Source organism: Tachysurus fulvidraco, chromosome 6 (assembly GCF_022655615.1).
Source record: "Tachysurus fulvidraco isolate hzauxx_2018 chromosome 6, HZAU_PFXX_2.0, whole genome shotgun sequence".
Classification (NCBI taxonomy): Eukaryota; Metazoa; Chordata; class Actinopteri; order Siluriformes; family Bagridae; genus Tachysurus; species Tachysurus fulvidraco.
Window position 1 is genome coordinate 22,758,778 of NC_062523.1, and position 22,839 is coordinate 22,781,616.

Genomic DNA, 22,839 nt, shown 5'->3' on the forward strand with positions numbered 1-22,839 from the left:
TATTATTCTATTCATCGTTAAGCGAAAGATACCAAATCTTAAATCCAGACATTTAGGCTAGCTTCAACCTCACAGGGTTCCAGCTAAGCATGAAGAGGCCGTTGGGCTCAACTGGTTAGTGCATGTACTTTCAGACATGATGATAACGAATGTTTTGCTTTTACCAGGGGATGTTTTTGTATCTCTGTCTACATGGGCATTGTAGCTTGTTTCTCCCACTTCCGAAATATGTCTTGTGAAGCTCTTTGATTGCTCAGTCTAATTGCCTACAAGGTGGTTTGGAGAAGACTTTTAGACCCGATGGTGGAAATGTGACCACTCTTTGTAACAATATGAATCATTGTCCTTCAAACCTTCTTTTGCTCTCTTGGGGCCAATTTCTGAAGTAATTCAGTGTGCATTGTGAGTTTTTTGACTGCCATGTTTAAAATCCAGAGTAGGTATTATTCCATTCATCGATAAGGGTGAAATACCAAAGCTTAAATCGAGCCATTTAGCCTACCTTCTACCTCGCAGCGTTCTAGCTAAGAGCGACTTGGCCGGTTAGCTCAGCTGGTTAGAGCGTGGTGCTAATAACGCCAAGGTCGCGGGTTCAAGCCCCGTACGGGCCATTTTCCAAGAGTTCTGCAGTGACATGACTCTGCCAGTTCACTTCTCAACCTGATGCTGCTCATATGTCATGTATTCTGCTATAAATATTATTAATATCAAGTGGTAAAATCAGTAGGCAGGTTCTCCAAGGCACACAGAATCATCACTTTGGAGAATGCAGGCGTCGATCCCGCTACCTCTCGCATGCTAAGCGAGCGCTCTACCATTTGAGCTAATTCCCCACACGATAAAACATAAAGCCACACAACGTTTCCAAGGGATTGTGCGATTCTGCGGCCGGCATGACTATGAGGTGGGTGCCTTTAGCCCTTTGGATATAACCGATCTACCTACGTGTTGACCTACCTGCTTGTAACTCTTTGGAATGTTTTCTTCGGAGGCATCTGTTGATTGATTTAGATTGTTTTCTTATTGTTTTGGTAGAAGTTGTCTTTTTACCAGGGTGGTTCTAAAATAAGTGGTTCTCCAAGGCACGAGGCTGGCTCTCCAAGGTACATGTGTTGACTTACGTGCTTGTAACTCTTTGGAAGGTTTTCTTCTAGGGCATTTGTTGATTGATTTAGATTGCTTGCTTATTGTTTCGACAGAAGTGGTCTTTTTGCCAGGATGGTTCTATGATAAACCCCAAATGGAAAAATATAAAGAGGCGATCTTCATGGCTCCTGTCCATTCGAGATAAAGAGCAGCTGCTTATAGGCTGGTGACAACTGTATGCTTTGTCCATGTGGTGTTATTGTAACTTTTCTGTGTAAAACCTTGAATGGATTATATTTAAACCATCTGTCTAATAAAACTACCTAGACTGTTTTTTGCATAGGGTTCATGGCTTGTTTCTCCCACTCCCGAGGTAAGTCTTGGGAAGCTGTGGCTCTGATTGCTCAGTTTAATTGTCTACATGTTGGACTGGAGATGACTTTCAGACCCATTGTGAGTTTTGACTGCCATGTTTCGAGTCCAGAGTAGATATTATTCCTATTCATCGTTAAGCGAAAGATACCAAATCTTAAATCCAGACATTTAGGCTAGCTTCAACCTCACAGGGTTCCAGCTAAGCATGACGAGGCCGTTGGGCTCAACTGGTTAGTGCATGTACTTTCAGACATGATGATAACGAATGTTTTGCTTTTACCAGGGGATGTTTTTGTATCTCTGTCTACATGGGCATTGTAGCTTGTTTCTCCCACTTCCGAAATATGTCTTGTGAAGCTCTTTGATTGCTCAGTCTAATTGCCTACAAGGTGGTTTGGAGAAGACTTTTAGACCCGATGGTGGAAATGTGACCACTCTTTGTAACAATATGAATCATTGTCCTTCAAACCTTCTTTTGCTCTCTTGGGGCCAATTTCTGAAGTAATTCAGTGTGCATTGTGAGTTTTTTGACTGCCATGTTTAAAATCCAGAGTAGGTATTATTCCATTCATCGATAAGGGTGAAATACCAAAGCTTAAATCGAGCCATTTAGCCTACCTTCTACCTCGCAGCGTTCTAGCTAAGAGCGACTTGGCCGGTTAGCTCAGCTGGTTAGAGCGTGGTGCTAATAACGCCAAGGTCGCGGGTTCAAGCCCCGTACGGGCCATTTTCCAAGAGTTCTGCAGTGACATGACTCTGCCAGTTCACTTCTCAACCTGATGCTGCTCATATGTCATGTATTCTGCTATAAATATTATTAATATCAAGTGGTAAAATCAGTAGGCAGGTTCTCCAAGGCACACAGAATCATCACTTTGGAGAATGCAGGCGTCGATCCCGCTACCTCTCGCATGCTAAGCGAGCGCTCTACCATTTGAGCTAATTCCCCACACGATAAAACATAAAGCCACACAACGTTTCCAAGGGATTGTGCGATTCTGCGGCCGGCATGACTATGAGGTGGGTGCCTTTAGCCCTTTGGATATAACCGATCTACCTACGTGTTGACCTACCTGCTTGTAACTCTTTGGAATGTTTTCTTCGGAGCCATCTGTTGATTGATTTAGATTGTTTTCTTATTGTTTTGGTAGAAGTTGTCTTTTTACCAGGGTGGTTCTAAAATAAGTGGTTCTCCAAGGCACGAGGCTGGCTCTCCAAGGTACATGTGTTGACTTACGTGCTTGTAACTCTTTGGAAGGTTTTCTTCTAGGGCATTTGTTGATTGATTTAGATTGCTTGCTTATTGTTTCGACAGAAGTGGTCTTTTTGCCAGGATGGTTCTATGATAAACCCCAAATGGAAAAATATAAAGAGGCGATCTTCATGGCTCCTGTCCATTCGAGATAAAGAGCAGCTGCTTATAGGCTGGTGACAACTGTATGCTTTGTCCATGTGGTGTTATTGTAACTTTTCTGTGTAAAACCTTGAATGGATTATATTTAAACCATCTGTCTAATAAAACTACCTAGACTGTTTTTTGCATAGGGTTCATGGCTTGTTTCTCCCACTCCCGAGGTAAGTCTTGGGAAGCTGTGGCTCTGATTGCTCAGTTTAATTGTCTACATGTTGGACTGGAGATGACTTTCAGACCCATTGTGAGTTTTGACTGCCATGTTTCGAGTCCAGAGTAGATATTATTCTATTCATCGTTAAGCGAAAGATACCAAATCTTAAATCCAGACATTTAGGCTAGCTTCAACCTCACAGGGTTCCAGCTAAGCATGAAGAGGCCGTTGGGCTCAACTGGTTAGTGCATGTACTTTCAGACATGATGATAACGAATGTTTTGCTTTTACCAGGGGATGTTTTTGTATCTCTGTCTACATGGGCATTGTAGCTTGTTTCTCCCACTTCCGAAATATGTCTTGTGAAGCTCTTTGATTGCTCAGTCTAATTGCCTACAAGGTGGTTTGGAGAAGACTTTTAGACCCGATGGTGGAAATGTGACCACTCTTTGTAACAATATGAATCATTGTCCTTCAAACCTTCTTTTGCTCTCTTGGGGCCAATTTCTGAAGTAATTCAGTGTGCATTGTGAGTTTTTTGACTGCCATGTTTAAAATCCAGAGTAGGTATTATTCCATTCATCGATAAGGGTGAAATACCAAAGCTTAAATCGAGCCATTTAGCCTACCTTCTACCTCGCAGCGTTCTAGCTAAGAGCGACTTGGCCGGTTAGCTCAGCTGGTTAGAGCGTGGTGCTAATAACGCCAAGGTCGCGGGTTCAAGCCCCGTACGGGCCATTTTCCAAGAGTTCTGCAGTGACATGACTCTGCCAGTTCACTTCTCAACCTGATGCTGCTCATATGTCATGTATTCTGCTATAAATATTATTAATATCAAGTGGTAAAATCAGTAGGCAGGTTCTCCAAGGCACACAGAATCATCACTTTGGAGAATGCAGGCGTCGATCCCGCTACCTCTCGCATGCTAAGCGAGCGCTCTACCATTTGAGCTAATTCCCCACACGATAAAACATAAAGCCACACAACGTTTCCAAGGGATTGTGCGATTCTGCGGCCGGCATGACTATGAGGTGGGTGCCTTTAGCCCTTTGGATATAACCGATCTACCTACGTGTTGACCTACCTGTTTGTAACTCTTTGGAATGTTTTCTTCGGAGCCATCTGTTGATTGATTTAGATTGTTTTCTTATTGTTTTGGTAGAAGTTGTCTTTTTACCAGGGTGGTTCTAAAATAAGTGGTTCTCCAAGGCACGAGGCTGGCTCTCCAAGGTACATGTGTTGACTTACGTGCTTGTAACTCTTTGGAAGGTTTTCTTCTAGGGCATTTGTTGATTGATTTAGATTGCTTGCTTATTGTTTCGACAGAAGTGGTCTGTTTGCCAGGATGGTTCTATGATAAACCCCAAATGGAAAAATATAAAGAGGCGATCTTCATGGCTCCTGTCCATTCGAGATAAAGAGCAGCTGCTTATAGGCTGGTGACAACTGTATGCTTTGTCCATGTGGTGTTATTGTAACTTTTCTGTGTAAAACCTTGAATGGATTATATTTAAACCATCTGTCTAATAAAACTACCTAGACTGTTTTTTGCATAGGGTTCATGGCTTGTTTCTCCCACTCCCGAGGTAAGTCTTGGGAAGCTGTGGCTCTGATTGCTCAGTTTAATTGTCTACATGTTGGACTGGAGATGACTTTCAGACCCATTGTGAGTTTTGGACTGCCATGTTTCGAGTCCAGAGTAGATATTATTCCATTCATCGTTAAGCGAAAGATACCAAATCTTAAATCCAGACATTTAGGCTAGCTTCAACCTCACAGGGTTCCAGCTAAGCATGACGAGGCCGTTGGGCTCAACTGGTTAGTGCATGTACTTTCAGACATGATGATAACGAATGTTTTGCTTTTACCAGGGGATGTTTTTGTATCTCTGTCTACATGGGCATTGTAGCTTGTTTCTCCCACTTCCGAAATATGTCTTGTGAAGCTCTTTGATTGCTCAGTCTAATTGCCTACAAGGTGGTTTGGAGAAGACTTTTAGACCCGATGGTGGAAATGTGACCACTCTTTGTAACAATATGAATCATTGTCCTTCAAACCTTCTTTTGCTCTCTTGGGGCCAATTTCTGAAGTAATTCAGTGTGCATTGTGAGTTTTTTGACTGCCATGTTTAAAATCCAGAGTAGGTATTATTCCATTCATCGATAAGGGTGAAATACCAAAGCTTAAATCGAGCCATTTAGCCTACCTTCTACCTCGCAGCGTTCTAGCTAAGAGCGACTTGGCCGGTTAGCTCAGCTGGTTAGAGCGTGGTGCTAATAACGCCAAGGTCGCGGGTTCAAGCCCCGTACGGGCCATTTTCCAAGAGTTCTGCAGTGACATGACTCTGCCAGTTCACTTCTCAACCTGATGCTGCTCATATGTCATGTATTCTGCTATAAATATTATTAATATCAAGTGGTAAAATCAGTAGGCAGGTTCTCCAAGGCACACAGAATCATCACTTTGGAGAATGCAGGCGTCGATCCGCTACCTCTCGCATGCTAAGCGAGCGCTCTACCATTTGAGCTAATTCCCCACACGATAAAACATAAAGCCACACAACGTTTCCAAGGGATTGTGCGATTCTGCGGCCGGCATGACTATGAGGTGGGTGCCTTTAGCCCTTTGGATATAACCGATCTACCTACGTGTTGACCTACCTGTTTGTAACTCTTTGGAATGTTTTCTTCGGAGCCATCTGTTGATTGATTTAGATTGTTTTCTTATTGTTTTGGTAGAAGTTGTCTTTTTACCAGGGTGGTTCTAAAATAAGTGGTTCTCCAAGGCACGAGGCTGGCTCTCCAAGGTACATGTGTTGACTTACGTGCTTGTAACTCTTTGGAAGGTTTTCTTCTAGGGCATTTGTTGATTGATTTAGATTGCTTGCTTATTGTTTCGACAGAAGTGGTCTTTTTGCCAGGATGGTTCTATGATAAACCCCAAATGGAAAAATATAAAGAGGCGATCTTCATGGCTCCTGTCCATTCGAGATAAAGAGCAGCTGCTTATAGGCTGGTGACAACTGTATGCTTTGTCCATGTGGTGTTATTGTAACTTTTCTGTGTAAAACCTTGAATGGATTATATTTAAACCATCTGTCTAATAAAACTACCTAGACTGTTTTTTGCATAGGGTTCATGGCTTGTTTCTCCCACTCCCGAGGTAAGTCTTGGGAAGCTGTGGCTCTGATTGCTCAGTTTAATTGTCTACATGTTGGACTGGAGATGACTTTCAGACCCATTGTGAGTTTTGACTGCCATGTTTCGAGTCCAGAGTAGATATTATTCTATTCATCGTTAAGCGAAAGATACCAAATCTTAAATCCAGACATTTAGGCTAGCTTCAACCTCACAGGGTTCCAGCTAAGCATGACGAGGCCGTTGGGCTCAACTGGTTAGTGCATGTACTTTCAGACATGATGATAACGAATGTTTTGCTTTTACCAGGGGATGTTTTTGTATCTCTGTCTACATGGGCATTGTAGCTTGTTTCTCCCACTTCCGAAATATGTCTTGTGAAGCTCTTTGATTGCTCAGTCTAATTGCCTACAAGGTGGTTTGGAGAAGACTTTTAGACCCGATGGTGGAAATGTGACCACTCTTTGTAACAATATGAATCATTGTCCTTCAAACCTTCTTTTGCTCTCTTGGGGCCAATTTCTGAAGTAATTCAGTGTGCATTGTGAGTTTTTTGACTGCCATGTTTAAAATCCAGAGTAGGTATTATTCCATTCATCGATAAGGGTGAAATACCAAAGCTTAAATCGAGCCATTTAGCCTACCTTCTACCTCGCAGCGTTACTAGCTAAGAGCGACTTGGCCGGTTAGCTCAGCTGGTTAGAGCGTGGTGCTAATAACGCCAAGGTCGCGGGTTCAAGCCCCGTACGGGCCATTTTCCAAGAGTTCTGCAGTGACATGACTCTGCCAGTTCACTTCTCAACCTGATGCTGCTCATATGTCATGTATTCTGCTATAAATATTATTAATATCAAGTGGTAAAATCAGTAGGCAGGTTCTCCAAGGCACACAGAATCATCACTTTGGAGAATGCAGGCGTCGATCCCGCTACCTCTCGCATGCTAAGCGAGCGCTCTACCATTTGAGCTAATTCCCCACACGATAAAACATAAAGCCACACAACGTTTCCAAGGGATTGTGCGATTCTGCGGCCGGCATGACTATGAGGTGGGTGCCTTTAGCCCTTTGGATATAACCGATCTACCTACGTGTTGACCTACCTGCTTGTAACTCTTTGGAATGTTTTCTTCGGAGCCATCTGTTGATTGATTTAGATTGTTTTCTTATTGTTTTGGTAGAAGTTGTCTTTTTACCAGGGTGGTTCTAAAATAAGTGGTTCTCCAAGGCACGAGGCTGGCTCTCCAAGGTACATGTGTTGACTTACGTGCTTGTAACTCTTTGGAAGGTTTTCTTCTAGGGCATTTGTTGATTGATTTAGATTGCTTGCTTATTGTTTCGACAGAAGTGGTCTGTTTGCCAGGATGGTTCTATGATAAACCCCAAATGGAAAAATATAAAGAGGCGATCTTCATGGCTCCTGTCCATTCGAGATAAAGAGCAGCTGCTTATAGGCTGGTGACAACTGTATGCTTTGTCCATGTGGTGTTATTGTAACTTTTCTGTGTAAAACCTTGAATGGATTATATTTAAACCATCTGTCTAATAAAACTACCTAGACTGTTTTTTGCATAGGGTTCATGGCTTGTTTCTCCCACTCCCGAGGTAAGTCTTGGGAAGCTGTGGCTCTGATTGCTCAGTTTAATTGTCTACATGTTGGACTGGAGATGACTTTCAGACCCATTGTGAGTTTTGACTGCCATGTTTCGAGTCCAGAGTAGATATTATTCCATTCATCGTTAAGCGAAAGATACCAAATCTTAAATCCAGACATTTAGGCTAGCTTCAACCTCACAGGGTTCCAGCTAAGCATGACGAGGCCGTTGGGCTCAACTGGTTAGTGCATGTACTTTCAGACATGATGATAACGAATGTTTTGCTTTTACCAGGGGATGTTTTTGTATCTCTGTCTACATGGGCATTGTAGCTTGTTTCTCCCACTTCCGAAATATGTCTTGTGAAGCTCTTTGATTGCTCAGTCTAATTGCCTACAAGGTGGTTTGGAGAAGACTTTTAGACCCGATGGTGGAAATGTGACCACTCTTTGTAACAATATGAATCATTGTCCTTCAAACCTTCTTTTGCTCTCTTGGGGCCAATTTCTGAAGTAATTCAGTGTGCATTGTGAGTTTTTTGACTGCCATGTTTAAAATCCAGAGTAGGTATTATTCCATTCATCGATAAGGGTGAAATACCAAAGCTTAAATCGAGCCATTTAGCCTACCTTCTACCTCGCAGCGTACTAGCTAAGAGCGACTTGGCCGGTTAGCTCAGCTGGTTAGAGCGTGGTGCTAATAACGCCAAGGTCGCGGGTTCAAGCCCCGTACGGGCCATTTTCCAAGAGTTCTGCAGTGACATGACTCTGCCAGTTCACTTCTCAACCTGATGCTGCTCATATGTCATGTATTCTGCTATAAATATTATTAATATCAAGTGGTAAAATCAGTAGGCAGGTTCTCCAAGGCACACAGAATCATCACTTTGGAGAATGCAGGCGTCGATCCCGCTACCTCTCGCATGCTAAGCGAGCGCTCTACCATTTGAGCTAATTCCCCACACGATAAAACATAAAGCCACACAACGTTTCCAAGGGATTGTGCGATTCTGCGGCCGGCATGACTATGAGGTGGGTGCCTTTAGCCCTTTGGATATAACCGATCTACCTACGTGTTGACCTACCTGCTTGTAACTCTTTGGAATGTTTTCTTCGGAGCCATCTGTTGATTGATTTAGATTGTTTTCTTATTGTTTTGGTAGAAGTTGTCTTTTTACCAGGGTGGTTCTAAAATAAGTGGTTCTCCAAGGCACGAGGCTGGCTCTCCAAGGTACATGTGTTGACTTACGTGCTTGTAACTCTTTGGAAGGTTTTCTTCTAGGGCATTTGTTGATTGATTTAGATTGCTTGCTTATTGTTTCGACAGAAGTGGTCTTTTTGCCAGGATGGTTCTATGATAAACCCCAAATGGAAAAATATAAAGAGGCGATCTTCATGGCTCCTGTCCATTCGAGATAAAGAGCAGCTGCTTATAGGCTGGTGACAACTGTATGCTTTGTCCATGTGGTGTTATTGTAACTTTTCTGTGTAAAACCTTGAATGGATTATATTTAAACCATCTGTCTAATAAAACTACCTAGACTGTTTTTTGCATAGGGTTCATGGCTTGTTTCTCCCACTCCCGAGGTAAGTCTTGGGAAGCTGTGGCTCTGATTGCTCAGTTTAATTGTCTACATGTTGGACTGGAGATGACTTTCAGACCCATTGTGAGTTTTGACTGCCATGTTTCGAGTCCAGAGTAGATATTATTCCATTCATCGTTAAGCGAAAGATACCAAATCTTAAATCCAGACATTTAGGCTAGCTTCAACCTCACAGGGTTCCAGCTAAGCATGAAGAGGCCGTTGGGCTCAACTGGTTAGTGCATGTACTTTCAGACATGATGATAACGAATGTTTTGCTTTTACCAGGGGATGTTTTTGTATCTCTGTCTACATGGGCATTGTAGCTTGTTTCTCCCACTTCCGAAATATGTCTTGTGAAGCTCTTTGATTGCTCAGTCTAATTGCCTACAAGGTGGTTTGGAGAAGACTTTTAGACCCGATGGTGGAAATGTGACCACTCTTTGTAACAATATGAATCATTGTCCTTCAAACCTTCTTTTGCTCTCTTGGGGCCAATTTCTGAAGTAATTCAGTGTGCATTGTGAGTTTTTTGACTGCCATGTTTAAAATCCAGAGTAGGTATTATTCCATTCATCGATAAGGGTGAAATACCAAAGCTTAAATCGAGCCATTTAGCCTACCTTCTACCTCGCAGCGTTCTAGCTAAGAGCGACTTGGCCGGTTAGCTCAGCTGGTTAGAGCGTGGTGCTAATAACGCCAAGGTCGCGGGTTCAAGCCCCGTACGGGCCATTTTCCAAGAGTTCTGCAGTGACATGACTCTGCCAGTTCACTTCTCAACCTGATGCTGCTCATATGTCATGTATTCTGCTATAAATATTATTAATATCAAGTGGTAAAATCAGTAGGCAGGTTCTCCAAGGCACACAGAATCATCACTTTGGAGAATGCAGGTGTCGATCCCGCTACCTCTCGCATGCTAAGCGAGCGCTCTACCATTTGAGCTAATTCCCCACACGATAAAACATAAAGCCACACAACGTTTCCAAGGGATTGTGCGATTCTGTGGCCGGCATGACTATAAGGTGGGTGCCTTTAGCCCTTTGGTTATAACCGATCTACCTACGTGTTGACCTACCTGCTTGTAACTCTTTGGAATGTTTTCTTCGGAGCCATCTGTTGATTGATTTAGATTGTTTTCTTATTGTTTTGGTAGAAGTTGTCTTTTTACCAGGGTGGTTCTAAAATAAGTGGTTCTCCAAGGCACGAGGCTGGCTCTCCAAGGTACATGTGTTGACTTACGTGCTTGTAACTCTTTGGAAGGTTTTCTTCTAGGGCATTTGTTGATTGATTTAGATTGCTTGCTTATTGTTTCGACAGAAGTGGTCTTTTTGCCAGGATGGTTCTATGATAAACCCCAAATGGAAAAATATAAAGAGGCGATCTTCATGGCTCCTGTCCATTCGAGATAAAGAGCAGCTGCTTATAGGCTGGTGACAACTGTATACTTTGTCCATGTGGTGTTATTGTAACTTTTCTGTGTAAAACCTTGAATGGATTATATTTAAACCATCTGTCTAATAAAACTACCTAGACTGTTTTTTGCATAGGGTTCATGGCTTGTTTCTCCCACTCCCGAGGTAAGTCTTGGGAAGCTGTGGCTCTGATTGCTCAGTTTAATTGTCTACATGTTGGACTGGAGATGACTTTCAGACCCATTGTGAGTTTTGGACTGCCATGTTTCGAGTCCAGAGTAGATATTATTCCATTCATCGTTAAGCGAAAGATACCAAATCTTAAATCCAGACATTTAGGCTAGCTTCAACCTCACAGGGTTCCAGCTAAGCATGACGAGGCCGTTGGGCTCAACTGGTTAGTGCATGTACTTTCAGACATGATGATAACGAATGTTTTGCTTTTACCAGGGGATGTTTTTGTATCTCTGTCTACATGGGCATTGTAGCTTGTTTCTCCCACTTCCGAAATATGTCTTGTGAAGCTCTTTGATTGCTCAGTCTAATTGCCTACAAGGTGGTTTGGAGAAGACTTTTAGACCCGATGGTGGAAATGTGACCACTCTTTGTAACAATATGAATCATTGTCCTTCAAACCTTCTTTTGCTCTCTTGGGGCCAATTTCTGAAGTAATTCAGTGTGCATTGTGAGTTTTTTGACTGCCATGTTTAAAATCCAGAGTAGGTATTATTCCATTCATCGATAAGGGTGAAATACCAAAGCTTAAATCGAGCCATTTAGCCTACCTTCTACCTCGCAGCGTTCTAGCTAAGAGCGACTTGGCCGGTTAGCTCAGCTGGTTAGAGCGTGGTGCTAATAACGCCAAGGTCGCGGGTTCAAGCCCCGTACGGGCCATTTTCCAAGAGTTCTGCAGTGACATGACTCTGCCAGTTCACTTCTCAACCTGATGCTGCTCATATGTCATGTATTCTGCTATAAATATTATTAATATCAAGTGGTAAAATCAGTAGGCAGGTTCTCCAAGGCACACAGAATCATCACTTTGGAGAATGCAGGTGTCGATCCCGCTACCTCTCGCATGCTAAGCGAGCGCTCTACCATTTGAGCTAATTCCCCACACGATAAAACATAAAGCCACACAACGTTTCCAAGGGATTGTGCGATTCTGCGGCCGGCATGACTATGAGGTGGGTGCCTTTAGCCCTTTGGATATAACCGATCTACCTACGTGTTGACCTACCTGCTTGTAACTCTTTGGAATGTTTTCTTCGGAGCCATCTGTTGATTGATTTAGATTGTTTTCTTATTGTTTTGGTAGAAGTTGTCTTTTTACCAGGGTGGTTCTAAAATAAGTGGTTCTCCAAGGCACGAGGCTGGCTCTCCAAGGTACATGTGTTGACTTACGTGCTTGTAACTCTTTGGAAGGTTTTCTTCTAGGGCATTTGTTGATTGATTTAGATTGCTTGCTTATTGTTTCGACAGAAGTGGTCTGTTTGCCAGGATGGTTCTATGATAAACCCCAAATGGAAAAATATAAAGAGGCGATCTTCATGGCTCCTGTCCATTCGAGATAAAGAGCAGCTGCTTATAGGCTGGTGACAACTGTATGCTTTGTCCATGTGGTGTTATTGTAACTTTTCTGTGTAAAACCTTGAATGGATTATATTTAAACCATCTGTCTAATAAAACTACCTAGACTGTTTTTTGCATAGGGTTCATGGCTTGTTTCTCCCACTCCCGAGGTAAGTCTTGGGAAGCTGTGGCTCTGATTGCTCAGTTTAATTGTCTACATGTTGGACTGGAGATGACTTTCAGACCCATTGTGAGTTTTGGACTGCCATGTTTCGAGTCCAGAGTAGATATTATTCTATTCATCGTTAAGCGAAAGATACCAAATCTTAAATCCAGACATTTAGGCTAGCTTCAACCTCACAGGGTTCCAGCTAAGCATGAAGAGGCCGTTGGGCTCAACTGGTTAGTGCATGTACTTTCAGACATGATGATAACGAATGTTTTGCTTTTACCAGGGGATGTTTTTGTATCTCTGTCTACATGGGCATTGTAGCTTGTTTCTCCCACTTCCGAAATATGTCTTGTGAAGCTCTTTGATTGCTCAGTCTAATTGCCTACAAGGTGGTTTGGAGAAGACTTTTAGACCCGATGGTGGAAATGTGACCACTCTTTGTAACAATATGAATCATTGTCCTTCAAACCTTCTTTTGCTCTCTTGGGGCCAATTTCTGAAGTAATTCAGTGTGCATTGTGAGTTTTTTGACTGCCATGTTTAAAATCCAGAGTAGGTATTATTCCATTCATCGATAAGGGTGAAATACCAAAGCTTAAATCGAGCCATTTAGCCTACCTTCTACCTCGCAGCGTTCTAGCTAAGAGCGACTTGGCCGGTTAGCTCAGCTGGTTAGAGCGTGGTGCTAATAACGCCAAGGTCGCGGGTTCAAGCCCCGTACGGGCCATTTTCCAAGAGTTCTGCAGTGACATGACTCTGCCAGTTCACTTCTCAACCTGATGCTGCTCATATGTCATGTATTCTGCTATAAATATTATTAATATCAAGTGGTAAAATCAGTAGGCAGGTTCTCCAAGGCACACAGAATCATCACTTTGGAGAATGCAGGTGTCGATCCCGCTACCTCTCGCATGCTAAGCGAGCGCTCTACCATTTGAGCTAATTCCCCACACGATAAAACATAAAGCCACACAACGTTTCCAAGGGATTGTGCGATTCTGTGGCCGGCATGACTATAAGGTGGGTGCCTTTAGCCCTTTGGTTATAACCGATCTACCTACGTGTTGACCTACCTGCTTGTAACTCTTTGGAATGTTTTCTTCGGAGCCATCTGTTGATTGATTTAGATTGTTTTCTTATTGTTTTGGTAGAAGTTGTCTTTTTACCAGGGTGGTTCTAAAATAAGTGGTTCTCCAAGGCACGAGGCTGGCTCTCCAAGGTACATGTGTTGACTTACGTGCTTGTAACTCTTTGGAAGGTTTTCTTCTAGGGCATTTGTTGATTGATTTAGATTGCTTGCTTATTGTTTCGACAGAAGTGGTCTTTTTGCCAGGATGGTTCTATGATAAACCCCAAATGGAAAAATATAAAGAGGCGATCTTCATGGCTCCTGTCCATTCGAGATAAAGAGCAGCTGCTTATAGGCTGGTGACAACTGTATACTTTGTCCATGTGGTGTTATTGTAACTTTTCTGTGTAAAACCTTGAATGGATTATATTTAAACCATCTGTCTAATAAAACTACCTAGACTGTTTTTTGCATAGGGTTCATGGCTTGTTTCTCCCACTCCCGAGGTAAGTCTTGGGAAGCTGTGGCTCTGATTGCTCAGTTTAATTGTCTACATGTTGGACTGGAGATGACTTTCAGACCCATTGTGAGTTTTGACTGCCATGTTTCGAGTCCAGAGTAGATATTATTCTATTCATCGTTAAGCGAAAGATACCAAATCTTAAATCCAGACATTTAGGCTAGCTTCAACCTCACAGGGTTCCAGCTAAGCATGAAGAGGCCGTTGGGCTCAACTGGTTAGTGCATGTACTTTCAGACATGATGATAACGAATGTTTTGCTTTTACCAGGGGATGTTTTTGTATCTCTGTCTACATGGGCATTGTAGCTTGTTTCTCCCACTTCCGAAATATGTCTTGTGAAGCTCTTTGATTGCTCAGTCTAATTGCCTACAAGGTGGTTTGGAGAAGACTTTTAGACCCGATGGTGGAAATGTGACCACTCTTTGTAACAATATGAATCATTGTCCTTCAAACCTTCTTTTGCTCTCTTGGGGCCAATTTCTGAAGTAATTCAGTGTGCATTGTGAGTTTTTTGACTGCCATGTTTAAAATCCAGAGTAGGTATTATTCCATTCATCGATAAGGGTGAAATACCAAAGCTTAAATCGAGCCATTTAGCCTACCTTCTACCTCGCAGCGTTCTAGCTAAGAGCGACTTGGCCGGTTAGCTCAGCTGGTTAGAGCGTGGTGCTAATAACGCCAAGGTCGCGGGTTCAAGCCCCGTACGGGCCATTTTCCAAGAGTTCTGCAGTGACATGACTCTGCCAGTTCACTTCTCAACCTGATGCTGCTCATATGTCATGTATTCTGCTATAAATATTATTAATATCAAGTGGTAAAATCAGTAGGCAGGTTCTCCAAGGCACACAGAATCATCACTTTGGAGAATGCAGGCGTCGATCCCGCTACCTCTCGCATGCTAAGCGAGCGCTCTACCATTTGAGCTAATTCCCCACACGATAAAACATAAAGCCACACAACGTTTCCAAGGGATTGTGCGATTCTGTGGCCGGCATGACTATGAGGTGGGTGCCTTTAGCCGTTTGGATATAACCGATCTACCTACGTGTTGACCTACCTGCTTGTAACTCTTTGGAATGTTTTCTTCGGAGGCATCTGTTGATTGATTTAGATTGTTTTCTTATTGTTTTGGTAGAAGTTGTCTTTTTACCAGGGTGGTTCTAAAATAAGTGGTTCTCCAAGGCACGAGGCTGGCTCTCCAAGGTACATGTGTTGACTTACGTGCTTGTAACTCTTTGGAAGGTTTTCTTCTAGGGCATTTGTTGATTGATTTAGATTGCTTGCTTATTGTTTCGACAGAAGTGGTCTTTTTGCCAGGATGGTTCTATGATAAACCCCAAATGGAAAAATATAAAGAGGCGATCTTCATGGCTCCTGTCCATTCGAGATAAAGAGCAGCTGCTTATAGGCTGGTGACAACTGTATGCTTTGTCCATGTGGTGTTATTGTAACTTTTCTGTGTAAAACCTTGAATGGATTATATTTAAACCATCTGTCTAATAAAACTACCTAGACTGTTTTTTGCATAGGGTTCATGGCTTGTTTCTCCCACTCCCGAGGTAAGTCTTGGGAAGCTGTGGCTCTGATTGCTCAGTTTAATTGTCTACATGTTGGACTGGAGATGACTTTCAGACCCATTGTGAGTTTTGACTGCCATGTTTCGAGTCCAGAGTAGATATTATTCTATTCATCGTTAAGCGAAAGATACCAAATCTTAAATCCAGACATTTAGGCTAGCTTCAACCTCACAGGGTTCCAGCTAAGCATGACGAGGCCGTTGGGCTCAACTGGTTAGTGCATGTACTTTCAGACATGATGATAACGAATGTTTTGCTTTTACCAGGGGATGTTTTTGTATCTCTGTCTACATGGGCATTGTAGCTTGTTTCTCCCACTTCCGAAATATGTCTTGTGAAGCTCTTTGATTGCTCAGTCTAATTGCCTACAAGGTGGTTTGGAGAAGACTTTTAGACCCGATGGTGGAAATGTGACCACTCTTTGTAACAATATGAATCATTGTCCTTCAAACCTTCTTTTGCTCTCTTGGGGCCAATTTCTGAAGTAATTCAGTGTGCATTGTGAGTTTTTTGACTGCCATGTTTAAAATCCAGAGTAGGTATTATTCCATTCATCGATAAGGGTGAAATACCAAAGCTTAAATCGAGCCATTTAGCCTACCTTCTACCTCGCAGCGTTCTAGCTAAGAGCGACTTGGCCGGTTAGCTCAGCTGGTTAGAGCGTGGTGCTAATAACGCCAAGGTCGCGGGTTCAAGCCCCGTACGGGCCATTTTCCAAGAGTTCTGCAGTGACATGACTCTGCCAGTTCACTTCTCAACCTGATGCTGCTCATATGTCATGTATTCTGCTATAAATATTATTAATATCAAGTGGTAAAATCAGTAGGCAGGTTCTCCAAGGCACACAGAATCATCACTTTGGAGAATGCAGGCGTCGATCCCGCTACCTCTCGCATGCTAAGCGAGCGCTCTACCATTTGAGCTAATTCCCCACACGATAAAACATAAAGCCACACAACGTTTCCAAGGGATTGTGCGATTCTGCGGCCGGCATGACTATGAGGTGGGTGCCTTTAGCCCTTTGGATATAACCGATCTACCTACGTGTTGACCTACCTGCTTGTAACTCTTTGGAATGTTTTCTTCGGAGCCATCTGTTGATTGATTTAGATTGTTTTCTTATTGTTTTGGTAGAAGTTGTCTTTTTACCAGGGTGGTTCTAAAATAAGTGGTTCTCCAAGGCACGAGGCTGGCTCTCCAAGGTACATGTGTTGACTTACGTGCTTGTAACTCTTTGGAAGGTTTTCTTCTAGGGCATTTGTTGATTGATTTAGATTGCTTGCTTATTGTTTCGACAGAAGTGGTCTGTTTGCCAGGATGGTTCTATGATAAACCCCAAATGGAAAAATATAAAGAGGCGATCTTCATGGCTCCTGTCCATTCGAGATAAAGAGCAGCTGCTTATAGGCTGGTGACAACTGTATGCTTTGTCCATGTGGTGTTATTGTAACTTTTCTGTGTAAAACCTTGAATGGATTATATTTAAACCATCTGTCTAATAAAACTACCTAGACTGTTTTTTGCATAGGGTTCATGGCTTGTTTCTCCCACTCCCGAGGTAAGTCTTGGGAAGCTGTGGCTCTGATTGCTCAGTTTAATTGTCTACATGTTGGACTGGAGATGACTTTCAGACCCATTGTGAGTTTTGGACTGCCATGTTTCGAGTCCAGAGTAGATATTATTCCATTCATCGTTAAGCGAAAGATACCAAATCTTAAATCCAGACATTTAGGCTAGCTTCAACCTCACAGGGTTCCAGCTAAGCATGACGAGGCCGTTGGGCTCAACTGGTTAGTGCATGTACTTTCAGACATGATGATAACGAATGTTTTGCTTTTACCAGGGGATGTTTTTGTATCTCTGTCTACATGGGCATTGTAGCTTGTTTCTCCCACTTCCGAAATATGTCTTGTGAAGCTCTTTGATTGCTCAGTCTAATTGCCTACAAGGTGGTTTGGAGAAGACTTTTAGACCCGATGGTGGAAATGTGACCACTCTTTGTAACAATATGAATCATTGTCCTTCAAACCTTCTTTTGCTCTCTTGGGGCCAATTTCTGAAGTAATTCAGTGTGCATTGTGAGTTTTTTGACTGCCATGTTTAAAATCCAGAGTAGGTATTATTCCATTCATCGATAAGGGTGAAATACCAAAGCTTAAATCGAGCCATTTAGCCTACCTTCTACCTCGCAGCGTTCTAGCTAAGAGCGACTTGGCCGGTTAGCTCAGCTGGTTAGAGCGTGGTGCTAATAACGCCAAGGTCGCGGGTTCAAGCCCCGTACGGGCCATTTTCCAAGAGTTCTGCAGTGACATGACTCTGCCAGTTCACTTCTCAACCTGATGCTGCTCATATGTCATGTATTCTGCTATAAATATTATTAATATCAAGTGGTAAAATCAGTAGGCAGGTTCTCCAAGGCACACAGAATCATCACTTTGGAGAATGCAGGCGTCGATCCCGCTACCTCTCGCATGCTAAGCGAGCGCTCTACCATTTGAGCTAATTCCCCACACGATAAAACATAAAGCCACACAACGTTTCCAAGGGATTGTGCGATTCTGCGGCCGGCATGACTATGAGGTGGGTGCCTTTAGCCCTTTGGATATAACCGATCTACCTACGTGTTGACCTACCTGCTTGTAACTCTTTGGAATGTTTTCTTCGGAGCCATCTGTTGATTGATTTAGATTGTTTTCTTATTGTTTTGGTAGAAGTTGTCTTTTTACCAGGGTGGTTCTAAAATAAGTGGTTCTCCAAGGCACGAGGCTGGCTCTCCAAGGTACATGTGTTGACTTACGTGCTTGTAACTCTTTGGAAGGTTTTCTTCTAGGGCATTTGTTGATTGATTTAGATTGCTTGCTTATTGTTTCGACAGAAGTGGTCTTTTTGCCAGGATGGTTCTATGATAAACCCCAAATGGAAAAATATAAAGAGGCGATCTTCATGGCTCCTGTCCATTCGAGATAAAGAGCAGCTGCTTATAGGCTGGTGACAACTGTATACTTTGTCCATGTGGTGTTATTGTAACTTTTCTGTGTAAAACCTTGAATGGATTATATTTAAACCATCTGTCTAATAAAACTACCTAGACTGTTTTTTGCATAGGGTTCATGGCTTGTTTCTCCCACTCCCGAGGTAAGTCTTGGGAAGCTGTGGCTCTGATTGCTCAGTTTAATTGTCTACATGTTGGACTGGAGATGACTTTCAGACCCATTGTGAGTTTTGACTGCCATGTTTCGAGTCCAGAGTAGATATTATTCTATTCATCGTTAAGCGAAAGATACCAAATCTTAAATCCAGACATTTAGGCTAGCTTCAACCTCACAGGGTTCCAGCTAAGCATGAAGAGGCCGTTGGGCTCAACTGGTTAGTGCATGGACTTTCAGACATGATGATAACGAATGTTTAGCTTTTACCAGGGGATGTTTTTGTATCTCTGTCTACATGGGCATTGTAGCTTGTTTCTCCCACTTCCGAAATATGTCTTGTGAAGCTCTTTGATTGCTCAGTCTAATTGCCTACAAGGTGGTTTGGAGAAGACTTTTAGACCCGATGGTGGAAATGTGACCACTCTTTGTAACAATATGAATCATTGTCCTTCAAACCTTCTTTTGCTCTCTTGGGGCCAATTTCTGAAGTCTGAATTTCTGCCCTGAGATGACTTTCAGACCCATTGTGAGTTTTGGACTGCCATGTTTCGAGTCCAGAGTAGATATTATTCCATTCATCGTTAAGCGAAAGATACCAAATCTTAAATCCAGACATTTAGGCTAGCTTCAACCTCACAGGGTTCCAGCTAAGCATGACGAGGCCGTTGGGCTCAACTGGTTAGTGCATGGACTTTCAGACATGATGATAACGAATGTTTAGCTTTTACCAGGGGATGTTTTTGTATCTCTGTCTACATGGGCATTGTAGCTTGTTTCTCCCACTTCCGAAATATGTCTTGTGAAGCTCTTTGATTGCTCAGTCTAATTGCCTACAAGGTGGTTTGGAGAAGACTTTTAGACCCGATGGTGGAAATGTGACCACTCTTTGTAACAATATGAATCATTGTCCTTCAAACCTTCTTTTGCTCTCTTGGGGCCAATTTCTGAAGTAATTCAGTGTGCATTGTGAGTTTTTTGACTGCCATGTTTAAAATCCAGAGTAGGTATTATTCCATTCATCGATAAGGGTGAAATACCAAAGCTTAAATCGAGCCATTTAGCCTACCTTCTACCTCGCAGCGTACTAGCTAAGAGCGACTAGGCCGGTTAGCTCAGCTGGTTAGAGCGTGGTGCTAATAACGCCAAGGTTGCGGGTTCAAGCCCCGTACGGGCCATTTTCCAAGAGTTCTGCAGTGACATGACTCTGCCAGTTCACTTCTCAACCTGATGCTGCTCATATGTCATGTATTCTGCTATAAATATTATTAATATCAAGTGGTAAAATCAGTAGGCAGGTTCTCCAAGGCACACAGAATCATCACTTTGGAGAATGCAGGCGTCGATCCCGCTACCTCTCGCATGCTAAGCGAGCGCTCTACCATTTGAGCTAATTCCCCACACGATAAAACATAAAGCCACACAACGTTTCCAAGGGATTGTGCGATTCTGCGGCCGGCATGACTATGAGGTGGGTGCCTTTAGCCCTTTGGTTATAACCGATCTACCTACGTGTTGACCTACCTGCTTGTAACTCTTTGGAATGTTTTCTTCGGAGCCATCTGTTGATTGATTTAGATTGATTTCTTATTGTTTTGGTAGAAGTTGTCTTTTTACCAGGGTGGTTCTAAAATAAGTGGTTCTCCAAGGCACGAGGCTGGCTCTCCAAGGTACATGTGTTGACTTACGTGCTTGTAACTCTTTGGAAGGTTTTCTTCTAGGGCATTTGTTGATTGATTTAGATTGCTTGCTTATTGTTTCGACAGAAGTGGTCTTTTTGCCAGGATGGTTCTATGATAAACCCCAAATGGAAAAATATAAAGAGGCGATCTTCATGGCTCCTGTCCATTCGAGATAAAGAGCAGCTGCTTATAGGCTGGTGACAACTGTATACTTTGTCCATGTGGTGTTATTGTAACTTTTCTGTGTAAAACCTTGAATGGATTATATTTAAACCATCTGTCTAATAAAACTACCTAGACTGTTTTTTGCATAGGGTTCATGGCTTGTTTCTCCCACTCCCGAGGTAAGTCTTGGGAAGCTGTGGCTCTGATTGCTCAGTTTAATTGTCTACATGTTGGACTGGAGATGACTTTCAGACCCATTGTGAGTTTTGACTGCCATGTTTCGAGTCCAGAGTAGATATTATTCTATTCATCGTTAAGCGAAAGATACCAAATCTTAAATCCAGACATTTAGGCTAGCTTCAACCTCACAGGGTTCCAGCTAAGCATGAAGAGGCCGTTGGGCTCAACTGGTTAGTGCATGTACTTTCAGACATGATGATAACGAATGTTTTGCTTTTACCAGGGGATGTTTTTGTATCTCTGTCTACATGGGCATTGTAGCTTGTTTCTCCCACTTCCGAAATATGTCTTGTGAAGCTCTTTGATTGCTCAGTCTAATTGCCTACAAGGTGGTTTGGAGAAGACTTTTAGACCCGATGGTGGAAATGTGACCACTCTTTGTAACAATATGAATCATTGTCCTTCAAACCTTCTTTTGCTCTCTTGGGGCCAATTTCTGAAGTAATTCAGTGTGCATTGTGAGTTTTTTGACTGCCATGTTTAAAATCCAGAGTAGGTATTATTCCATTCATCGATAAGGGTGAAATACCAAAGCTTAAATCGAGCCATTTAGCCTACCTTCTACCTCGCAGCGTTCTAGCTAAGAGTGACTTGGCCGGTTAGCTCAGCTGGTTAGAGCGTGGTGCTAATAACGCCAAGGTCGCGGGTTCAAGCCCCGTACGGGCCATTTTCCAAGAGTTCTGCAGTGACATGACTCTGCCAGTTCACTTCTCAACCTGATGCTGCTCATATGTCATGTATTCTGCTATAAATATTATTAATATCAAGTGGTAAAATCAGTAGGCAGGTTCTCCAAGGCACACAGAATCATCACTTTGGAGAATGCAGGTGTCGATCCCGCTACCTCTCGCATGCTAAGCGAGCGCTCTACCATTTGAGCTAATTCCCCACACGATAAAACATAAAGCCACACAACGTTTCCAAGGGATTGTGCGATTCTGCGGCCGGCATGACTATGAGGTGGGTGCCTTTAGCCCTTTGGATATAACCGATCTACCTACGTGTTGACCTACCTGTTTGTAACTCTTTGGAATGTTTTCTTCGGAGCCATCTGTTGATTGATTTAGATTGTTTTCTTATTGTTTTGGTAGAAGTTGTCTTTTTACCAGGGTGGTTCTAAAATAAGTGGTTCTCCAAGGCACGAGGCTGGCTCTCCAAGGTACATGTGTTGACTTACGTGCTTGTAACTCTTTGGAAGGTTTTCTTCTAGGGCATTTGTTGATTGATTTAGATTGCTTGCTTATTGTTTCGACAGAAGTGGTCTTTTTGCCAGGATGGTTCTATGATAAACCCCAAATGGAAAAATATAAAGAGGCGATCTTCATGGCTCCTGTCCATTCGAGATAAAGAGCAGCTGCTTATAGGCTGGTGACAACTGTATGCTTTGTCCATGTGGTGTTATTGTAACTTTTCTGTGTAAAACCTTGAATGGATTATATTTAAACCATCTGTCTAATAAAACTACCTAGACTGTTTTTTGCATAGGGTTCATGGCTTGTTTCTCCCACTCCCGAGGTAAGTCTTGGGAAGCTGTGGCTCTGATTGCTCAGTTTAATTGTCTACATGTTGGACTGGAGATGACTTTCAGACCCATTGTGAGTTTTGACTGCCATGTTTCGAGTCCAGAGTAGATATTATTCTATTCATCGTTAAGCGAAAGATACCAAATCTTAAATCCAGACATTTAGGCTAGCTTCAACCTCACAGGGTTCCAGCTAAGCATGACGAGGCCGTTGGGCTCAACTGGTTAGTGCATGGACTTTCAGACATGATGATAACGAATGTTTTGCTTTTACCAGGGGATGTTTTTGTATCTCTGTCTACATGGACATTGTAGCTTGTTTCTCCCACTTCCGAAATATGTCTTGTGAAGCTCTTTGATTGCTCAGTCTAATTGCCTACAAGGTGGTTTGGAGAAGACTTTTAGACCCGATGGTGGAA

At 42.7% G+C, this 22,839-nt stretch overlaps 14 non-coding genes across 14 annotated transcripts; all 14 read left to right on the forward strand.

Moving 5' to 3' along the window:
* Nucleotides 1-537: 537 nt before the first annotated feature.
* On the forward strand, nt 538-611 carry trnai-aau. The gene has a single exon. It is a non-coding gene; the product is annotated as a tRNA-Ile (tRNA).
* A 1,503-nt stretch (nt 612-2,114) lies between these two features.
* trnai-aau lies at nt 2,115-2,188 on the forward strand. The gene has a single exon. It is a non-coding gene; the product is annotated as a tRNA-Ile (tRNA).
* A 1,502-nt stretch (nt 2,189-3,690) lies between these two features.
* Nucleotides 3,691-3,764, forward strand: trnai-aau. Its single transcript has one exon. It is a non-coding gene; the product is annotated as a tRNA-Ile (tRNA).
* A 1,503-nt stretch (nt 3,765-5,267) lies between these two features.
* trnai-aau lies at nt 5,268-5,341 on the forward strand. The gene has a single exon. It is a non-coding gene; the product is annotated as a tRNA-Ile (tRNA).
* Nucleotides 5,342-6,843: 1,502 nt separating this feature from the next.
* On the forward strand, nt 6,844-6,917 carry trnai-aau. Its single transcript has one exon. It is a non-coding gene; the product is annotated as a tRNA-Ile (tRNA).
* Nucleotides 6,918-8,419: 1,502 nt separating this feature from the next.
* trnai-aau lies at nt 8,420-8,493 on the forward strand. Its single transcript has one exon. It is a non-coding gene; the product is annotated as a tRNA-Ile (tRNA).
* Nucleotides 8,494-9,995: 1,502 nt separating this feature from the next.
* Nucleotides 9,996-10,069, forward strand: trnai-aau. The gene has a single exon. It is a non-coding gene; the product is annotated as a tRNA-Ile (tRNA).
* Nucleotides 10,070-11,572: 1,503 nt separating this feature from the next.
* trnai-aau lies at nt 11,573-11,646 on the forward strand. Its single transcript has one exon. It is a non-coding gene; the product is annotated as a tRNA-Ile (tRNA).
* Nucleotides 11,647-13,149: 1,503 nt separating this feature from the next.
* On the forward strand, nt 13,150-13,223 carry trnai-aau. The gene has a single exon. It is a non-coding gene; the product is annotated as a tRNA-Ile (tRNA).
* Nucleotides 13,224-14,725: 1,502 nt separating this feature from the next.
* On the forward strand, nt 14,726-14,799 carry trnai-aau. The gene has a single exon. It is a non-coding gene; the product is annotated as a tRNA-Ile (tRNA).
* Nucleotides 14,800-16,301: 1,502 nt separating this feature from the next.
* trnai-aau lies at nt 16,302-16,375 on the forward strand. Its single transcript has one exon. It is a non-coding gene; the product is annotated as a tRNA-Ile (tRNA).
* Nucleotides 16,376-17,878: 1,503 nt separating this feature from the next.
* Nucleotides 17,879-17,952, forward strand: trnai-aau. The gene has a single exon. It is a non-coding gene; the product is annotated as a tRNA-Ile (tRNA).
* Nucleotides 17,953-19,915: 1,963 nt separating this feature from the next.
* On the forward strand, nt 19,916-19,989 carry trnai-aau. The gene has a single exon. It is a non-coding gene; the product is annotated as a tRNA-Ile (tRNA).
* A 1,502-nt stretch (nt 19,990-21,491) lies between these two features.
* On the forward strand, nt 21,492-21,565 carry trnai-aau. Its single transcript has one exon. It is a non-coding gene; the product is annotated as a tRNA-Ile (tRNA).
* Nucleotides 21,566-22,839: the final 1,274 nt, after the last annotated feature.